Genomic DNA, 9627 nt, shown 5'->3' on the forward strand with positions numbered 1-9627 from the left:
CCCGGCTGAAGAGTACTAAAAGTTGGCTTAGTCCAGCCAACCACTCTTTAGCCGATATCCTTACTTCAGCTGAAGAGTACTAAAAGTTGGTTTAATCCAGCCAACCATTCTTCAGCCGATATCCTTACCTCGGCGGAAGAGTACTAAGAGTTGGTTTAATCCAGCCAACCTCTAGATTTGGTTTTTCCAGCCAACCCAGAGTACAGTGTTTGGTTATTCCGACCAAACGTCCTGCAGCTTGGATCCTTATCCTGGGCTTAGGAGGGGTGTTGGTTTTTCCAGCCAACCTTTAGATTGGTTTTTCCAGCCAACCTAAAGTAAAGTGTTTGGTTATTCCGACCAAACGTCCTGCAACCTGGATCCTTATCCTGGGCTTAGGAGAGCTAAATGTTGGTTATTCCGGCCAACATAGAGCTAAGCGTTTGGTTATTCCTACCAAACTTCTTGATTGCCCCTCAAGTCGGGCAAAGACTTGTTGGTCAAACCTACCAACTTCCTGCAGCCTAGATATCCTTATCTCGGCTTAGGAGAGCTAAATGTTGGTTATTCCGGCCAACATAGAGCTAAGCGTTTGGTTATTCCTACCAAACTTCTTGATTGCCCCCAAGTCAGGCAAAGACTTGTTGGTCAAACCTGCCAACTTCTTGCAGCCTAGATATCCTTATTTCGGCTTAGGAGAGGTAAGTGTTGGTTTCTCCAGCCAACTCTGCTTTTAATGCCCCTAGCTCGCTAAAACAACTTTTACAAAAGAAAATAATCTATGCTGAAAAGGAAACTACTTGTTTTGTTGAGGAAAAGAAAAATTACAAGTACTCTATAGGAAAGCTAAAAATAAAATAACTTGAGATTGGCAGTGTTCCACGGCCTGGGGATGACCTTGCTATCTCCATCTTCCAAGTGGTATACCCCTCTTCCTGCTAATCAACCACTTCGTATGGTCCTTCCCATTTGGGCCCTAGTCTTGCCATCTTTGGGTGCCAAAGTGTTTTCCATTACTTTGCGCAGCACCCAATCTCCAATCTTAAATTGCCTTTTATTCAGCTGCCTTGCCAACATCTGTGAACAGCTCCTTGCTCTCAAGTTCTTCCACCAGCTGTACATATCCTTTGGCAGCGCGGCTGCCATTTGCTGTGACGAAGCATTGTTTGGACATAATTTGGTCTCCAAAGACCTCTTCAATTACCCTAGCTTCGTTGGGGAACCGCAATACTTGATGGTAGGTTGAAGCTACTGATCGCATGGCGTACAACCATGTCTTTCCCAATATTATGTTGTAAGAGGAAGGGACTTTCAATACCCAGAATTCCACTTGTTTTGTCATGGTTCCTGCCTTGACTGGGAGGATTATCTTGCCCACTGGCCACTCTGGCATTGAGTTGAATCCGATCAGGGGAGATGTTGCAGGTGCCAAGTCTTTGTCCTCCAGTTTCAATTGTTTGAAGGTTTCGTAATACATTACCTCACATAAGCTTCCTTGGTCGATCAAAATCCGTTTGATCTCGAAATTCCTGAAGCGTAGAGTGACGACCAGTGCATCATTTTGAGGGCAGTATATCATTGCTAAGTCTTTGTCTGAAAAAGATATGACATTTGTGGGTTCTGTTCTCCCCTTTTGATGGTAGGTTGTGCACTTAGTACCTCCCTTAAGTGCTCAGCCTTTTTGATCATCCCCTTGAGCTCACATACTCGCTCAGGTTCGAATACTCCATGTATTACGTTTATTACACCTTGAGGTGGAGCGTCGACCGGCATCCCATTTGGGTTGTTGTGGTTCTAGGGGGCTAGCTGTGTCCCTCCTTCTATGAATTGGTCCAGGTGCCCAGCTGCCACTAACTCCTCCAAATGCTGCTTTAATGGTGTGCAATTTTCAGTGTGGTGCCCCTTTTCATCATGGAAGGTGCACCACGACCTCTCGTCATAGTCTCTTTGCGCTTCTCCTAGTTTAGCAGGCCATCGGACGAAAGGTTCATTGCGAATCTCGCTGAGAATCCAATAGATCAGTTTTTTGAACACCGTGGTAATGGCAATGCGAACTCTCAACCTTCTTTTGTCTTGGTCCTCTCCGTTGTCCCGCCTGCCTCGCCTGTTTCTGCTTGGACATTCCACCGCGTTGACTTTTGTCGTAGTCTTTTTATCTGGTATTGCGGTTGTACCAGATTTTGCTTTAGCGCGGTTGTCATCTTCCTCCACGCAAATATGTTGGTGTACTCTCTCCATCAAGGCTTCCATCGTATGAGGTGGCGTCATGGTGATTGAGTCCCTCAACCTGTTTCCGACTGGAAGACCTCTTTTGTATTGTGCGATAGCGAGATTGGTGGGGCAATCCCCAATCTGGTTGAAGGTCTCCCAGTAGCGACTGTTGTAGGATCTTATCGTCTCCTTGTCGCCCATGTCAATGGAGAGAAGCTAGTCAATCTCCACTGGCGTTTTGGTGTTTGTTCTGAACCTTGTTACGAACACCTCTGCCAATTGTGCCTAGGAGGCGATGCTGCCTTTTGGTAGCCTTTTGAACCAAGTTAAACCTAGGTCGCCAAGGCTAGATGGGAATAGGATGCACATCAAAGCTTCGTTCCGCCGGTATACTGCTATAACCTAACGAAAGTGGCTTAGGTGCATATAAGGGTCTGTCTTCCCTTCGTACGTGGTAAATTTAGGCTGGATGAAGCCTGAGGGTAATGGTGGGTTCTTAATCACCAGAATGAACGGCGAGCTATGTAGTCTTGCCAACGCTTTATCTGTTGGTTCGTAGGTAAGGTGCGGTATTGGCATTCCAACCTCGACGCTTCCATGCGTCCGAGGAGCCAACCGCTGAAGGGCTGAAACTCTGTGTGGGTCGCGTGCCCTAGCATCCTCCTTTTGTCGCACCCTTTCTTCAAGCACAGTCCGTAAGTCGGACGATCTAGGCAACTCCGTTTGCCTGGATGATGTTTGGTACATGTGTAAGGGCCGATGGGTACTTCCCTCAGTGTAAGACCTCAATGATCTCGTTCTCTCAGACCTGGAGTAACGAGTTCTGGAAGTCCTTGATTGAGTGTCGCCTGTCCTGAGGGTTCTACTCTCTGCTTGCGATGGCGTGATATGCCCACCACGATCTTCTGAGTGGCGTATTGCCTTTGTGCCCTTCTCCTGTCGCCACCCCTTTTCTGTTGATCTGGCGCTTCATGGCCTCCATGTCTGCCGCCATCTTCCTTATTACTTCATCTTGCTCTTTTATACGATCCTCCAGAGCTTGAGGGTCGATTCTTCGCCTTTGCCTTTCAGGACTTTGTGAGCGAGAGCGACGGGGGCTGTTGTTCCGCCTCCCCCTAGTATCCCTCCGGGGATTTTGTCGCTGGGGCTCTAAGTCCGCCATAGGAGGGATAGAGGGCAATCCTTCGAGCCTCCCACCCCTCTGGGGTTTGTCCGTCGATGGCGGATTGTGGCAAATCTTCGTTGTGCACCATTCAATGAGGGAAACTTGATCAAGAGGTTTTGTTCTTTGTCTGATATTCCCACAGACGGCGCCAATTGTACGGGAAAGAAATAAAACCTTCTCGTATAATTCTGTTGATCAAGTCTACGTTCCTCCGTACAACGTCGTTGTACTCCCTAAAAACACAACGGAGAGGTATCCGGCACACACCCACCGGCTAGCTCACGTTTGTGTTTTCAGGGAGTACAGCGACGTCGTACGGAGGAACGCAGACTTGATCAACAGAATTATACGAGAAGGTTTATTTCTTTCTCGTACATAACCGAAATCTATCCAATGATTACACCAAATCAGACTTCTTCTCCAAGTTCCAATTTCTATCTATTCTATTTATGTGTGTGTGTGTATATATATATGTATGCATGTATGTTGATATGATTGTACTCGTAATTCACCATACAGGAAGCAGAGGATTGCGCAGTAGAGAAAATCTCTACCAATTACCGCTGGTATTTTGTTAATGTTTAAATACTTTTGTTTTCTTATTCTTTTTAGGTATATAGTTCCTTTTAGTCCTTGTTATAATGGGTTGTGATCGCTTTCTATGCAATGATTATTAACCTTTTAGTTCATAGGAATTGTTTTTTAATTTTGAAAGGATATACAGACTTTTTTGTTGATTTTTTTTCGTTTAATGATTTTTCTTTTTTTTAATTTTCAAAAAGCTTTAGACTTTTAGGTTCTACTTGACTAGACGAATAGGAAAGTAAAATCATATTTGAAAAAAAGTCTGCTAAAGAGGTACATCCCATCATACTGAAACACAATTTAGTACTTAACTATATGATTCAATTCTGTATATGTAGAATTACTCTTTGATAATAGTACTCGTTAAACAAATGACGATTCAAGTGTCGTGTTACCTAGAGAAGCATTGATAAAAAGGCTCGCTCCTTGATGGCATTGGCATGTAACTCTGCCAACAATCCTTGGGGGTGGAAATTATCTTTAGGTTTCCTTGTTTCACTTAGATTCAGTGCAACCCTTTCACTTAAAAAATGAAAGATTGCTTGCCAATTATTTCAGCACTATTTTGGATGTTGGCTGAGTAAATATTTGGTTACCTTAGGGATGAAATACTCGATATCTTGTCAAATTTTTGTTAAATAAAATTAAAGACCTATTATGAGTAGCAATTCTATTTCTCAACATCATTTTCCAATAATTTTATTCCAGATTCTCTTGTATACTAATTTTACATCACTTAATTCATGGAGGCAAACAGTTTAGAAACCTTTATATGAGCTACCTATCCTTCAAATTTTTGTTGAAATATGCAGTAAAACCTAGAGATAATTAAAGATATTTGAAAACTTGTACTTTTTGGATTATATGAACAATTTAAAATTTATTATGTTGTATGATGAATTTATTATTTCATTTGTTGGTATGGTGTCTTACCTTTGGTTTATTATTTAAATGCAGATTTGCTTATAATGTTATTGATATTTCCCTAGTTGAAAAACGACTTGTGGAGGAGGTCGAGAGTAATGACATACTGATAATAGTTGGTGAAACTGGAAGCGGAAAAACAACACGTGAAGTGGAATATAATGTAAGCTGGAGGTCGAGAGTATTTTTATGATATTCTTTTCTAATTTCCTTTAGAACAACATGTAAGAATGTTCTCTAGTGGAATATAATGTATGGTGTTCCTTTGTGATTCCTCATATAGATGTTTGGTTGGAACTTAATATTTAACATGTCCTCTTTAGTAGGTGTCTTTACGTGATAATGTACTCTTCAATATGAATTTCGATGCATTTGGAGCAAAGTAGGCTTTGGGCTTTATGCATGCTTTAGGCTCTTATCTAGGTAGTGTATGATATCAAACAAGCGATGGATCATTTTGCCTGCTCAAGATAAAAGGCTATTAGGGGCAAAGTAGGCTTCAACACTTCATATTGCTTACAAAGAGGTTTACTGTTGAATCTTTATTGTCACAATTTCTTAGTTGGGTTTTTACGCCAGGACCTTCAACTTGGGGGACAAATATAAAAAGGGTTTACTCTTCCTTACAGTTGATCTTCCCCTTGTTTATTCTCTAACCTTTTACTCTTATATGGGCCAATTTTTCTAGAGTTGCCACAGTTTTTGTTTAATGCGGGATTCTGTCATGATGGGAAGAGTGTATTCAATTTGGAAATGAAGTATTCACTACATATTTTTCCCTTTCTGGTCAGGCACAAATTGCAACAAAGTGCTTCTCAAGTCTAGAGGGAGACCATCTGATTTTCACAAATAGTTTGTGAAAGGTGTTTTTTTTAGTAGTGGCAGTCATAGAGGGAAGTGAGTGGGAATCATAAAACAAGACTTTTGTGTACACATCTCCACAGAGTTAGCAGGGTGAAAAAGCCTAAACACATATACAAAGGGCTTTCCACCCTGCACATCCTTCACTCTAATCCTAATAAAACTTAAAATCATTTTAAGAGCCTATAAATCCAAAAAACACACCAGATTTTATCTATGAATAAAAATTAGGGACCCACAACCATTTGGAGGTCCAAGAAAGAAGTATCAAAAAAAGAAAAAGAAAACAAGTACTGGTATAAATCCCTCCAAGAAACAGACACTAGACCCCGCTACAATAATGTGACACACAAGAGGTGAGAAATTAGCTACTGTTTGCTATAACATGGCTTTCCAAGAACTGCTATATATCCCGGAGGCTGCATCAGATACCAGTATTCTTGTTAAGATCACAAGCAATTTCGACCAACAAACTCCAAAGAAAGCTTTGTTCACAAGGACAACATTAGCCAATCATATCACATTTCCCACCTTGGGGCAACAGACCACTCATTAGAAGACTCGTCAGAATGCTTTTGTTTTGGTATGCCACATATCCTATTTGAACAGTCTCTCATAGTGTGTTTCTGACTTGCTTGAGACAAGGAACAATATGCAAAAGGATGGCTTAATAATTGAAGAAAAAAAAAATATATTGACATTTTGTTTTGTTTTTAGTTTTTCTTCTTCTTTTTTTAATTATTATTTATTATTATTATATATAGTTGTGGTTGTGAATATGAGTATATGAACATCTGAATCTAATTAAGTGTTTTTTTTTATGCATTCTCTGTTATCTTAATTTAGACCTTGTTGCTGTCTACAACCGTATCATGGTCATATTGATGCATACAAATAGATATGTTTTAGATTTTATGAAGGTTTTTATTTTTCATTTCAAAAAGGTTTGTTGATCTATAGATCAATGTAGTATATAGTTTATCAAGTGTCCATTTTTCTTTGTCTTTCTAAACCTTTGAGAATCTTAAGGATGGTTCTCAGAAATTCCTAAGTTTTGCAACCTCAGTCTAATGCTATTGCTCTACACTTGTTTGTTAAAAAAATATATGGTTTAATTTGATCTGAAATGTTTTTTGTTGTTAACTTTTTTTACTTATTTTTTTATTTTTTTGCAGAATTCACGAAGGTTGTCCATACAGCAATTGAATTGGTGGTGATGGGATTTGTAGGCTTCTTCATGAAACTAATCCTTATCTGATTTGGTTTAGGTAATATTTGTCTTCAATCCTATGTCTCATTCATTTTCAAAGATTAAACTTTGTTTACAGATGGAATGATTGGAATGGCTGAAAATGTTAAGTTTAGTAATCGGGGAAGATTACTTGAGATTGAGAAATATGAAGAAAGAAAAGGCTGCATGTTCTTAGGGAAAAAGGGCCACTCTTTATCTTAATAGTTTTGGAGCTAGTATTATAATGTTGAAACTTCCTTTTGGATCATTTGCTCTGCTGCTGCTGAGGGTTGTTCTCTATTTTGGTTTGATCACTTCTAGTTTGGTTTGTTCCTTATTTTGAAGGATGACATTTGGGGGAAAAAATTGAAAACAGCCCCCAAACAACCCTGAGACCATCACGGTCACCTCGGACTAGATTAAACAAACTTGTAAGAGCAAGCGGCGCATCGATAGGACGCACAGTTAGATATTTAGACCAAAAAATGTGATAAGAAAGGCGAAAAAGGGCCGTTTGGGGGCAAAAATTGGAAACAGGCCCCAAACAGCCCCAAGATAATCACGGTCACCTCGGCATAGATTAAACAAACTTGTGAGAGCAAGCGGTGTGTCGATAGGATGCACGATTAGCTATTTAGACCAAAACATGTGATTAAAAAGGTGAAAATGGGCCGTTTGAGGAAAAAAAATGGAAACAGCCTCGAAATACCCTCGAGATCACAACGGTCACCTCAGCCTAGATTAAACAAACTTGTGAGAGCAATCGGTGTGTCGGTAGGACTCACGGCTAGATATTTAGACCAAAAAATGTGATAAAAAAGGCAAAAACAAATGGATGAAGAAGTGACTTAATATTGTGCTTGTAACATTGGATTACAATAACTAAATCTTTTTGCGAGAACTTTAGGTGTTTCGTCCAATCTGCTAGAGTCAGAGTAGCCTAAGAGAACCAATTCTTGTGATGAGTAGATATTTGTAAAAAAGGTTAGACAAACTAAAGGAAAAAGTAACATTCACTATGCTTGGTTACCACTTTTCAAAAACACTTTTTAGAAAATTCTACTTTCTTATTTTTCGTATTTTTTTGTTTTTACTGAATTTTTTTAATATTTTAAGCAATTTTTTTTAATTTTTAGACATACCTAACATAAATATACCTAAAAAGCATTTTTGGAAGGATTATATATTTTTGGATAATATGCAGGACTAATTGGCACTATAAGCATTTTTAGAAGGATTATATATTTTTGGATAAATGTGTATGGAAAATATTTCGATAGACTAGTAGTTATATTTTTGGATGGGTGTATATGGAAAATATTTGGGTACACTACTAGTTATATTTTTTGATAGATGCGCATGGATAAAAATTTAAAACATAATAACAAGTACTTGTTATGTTTTAAATTTTTATGCTAGTCAGGACGTGAATCGAAATTTTAATTGGAGGAATATGTACTTTGAAATTACTTGTGGATGGAAACTTATAATAGTTGCTGACTTTTATTAAATAGGTTTAGGATTGGATGATTTATGTATTTGTTGAATGCTCATGATTCAAATACTTTGTAAGTATGAATGATTCTTTTAATTACAGATTATATTGAATGGATTGGATGGAATATTTGTCTTCAATTACAGGTTTATTTTGTTGGATGTTGGCGGCCAAAATGTTGGCAACTAACATGTTTGGTCGTGGAATGTGACTTTTGGCAGCTAATCTATTGGTCGTGGATTGTGACTTTTGGCGACTAACATCTTTGGTCGTGGAATGTGACAATTGGCGACTAACATGTTTGGTCGGGAATATGTCACTTTTCGTGACTAAAGTGTAAAGTGTGGAACAAGGTGGGCTTGGCATTAGACGAGTTAGAGAGGTCAATGATAGCTTATTAATTAAGTGGTGGTGGAGATTTGGGGTTGATAAGGAAGCTTTGGGGAGGAGGGTAATCTGTAGCAATTACAACTTGGAGTTGCATAGCTAGGTTCCATCATTTAGATCTAGTAGCATGTATTCTTGTGTCTGGAAAGACATCATATCTTTAGCAGATTGCAGAAGCAGTTTAATGGAATTCTTTTTGAACAACCTGATTATAAAGGTCGATGATGGATCTACAGTCTAGTTTTGGAAAGACAAATGGTGTTTGAATATGTGTTTGGAAAAAGAGTTCCCTGTTCTTTTTAGATTGGTAGTTGACAAAGAAGAATCATTCAGATCAATGTATGAGAAAAGAGATGGTTCATCCAATTGGATATTCAATTTTCGAAGGAAGCTGTTTGACTGGGAGTATAGGAAGGTCTCCAGACTCACTGATTTGGTTTTGGCTTCTCCTAACATCAGTTTTGATCAAACTGATATGCTATCTTGGGCTGCCACAAACTCAGGTGTGTTTTCAGTATTGTCTATGTACCAATTTTTTGAACACTCTTTTGGTCCATATCTGTTAACCAACAAGTTTGTATGGATTAAGTACCTCCCACCCAAATTTCAATTTTTCTATTGGCTTTCTTGGAAAAAGAAAGTCAAAACCTCTGCCTTTCTCCATAGAATTGGTGTACTACCTGCTAGTGCCTCAACACTCTATATATTTTGTAAAAAGGAGATTAAATTAGTGAATCATTTACTGTTGTACTGCCCATTTGCTTGGAGTGTATGGTCTCATATGTTGAG

This window comes from Camellia sinensis, chromosome 3 (assembly GCF_055761805.1).
Source record: "Camellia sinensis isolate YWXY chromosome 3, ASM5576180v1, whole genome shotgun sequence".
In the NCBI taxonomy this organism is placed as follows: domain Eukaryota; kingdom Viridiplantae; phylum Streptophyta; class Magnoliopsida; order Ericales; family Theaceae; genus Camellia; species Camellia sinensis.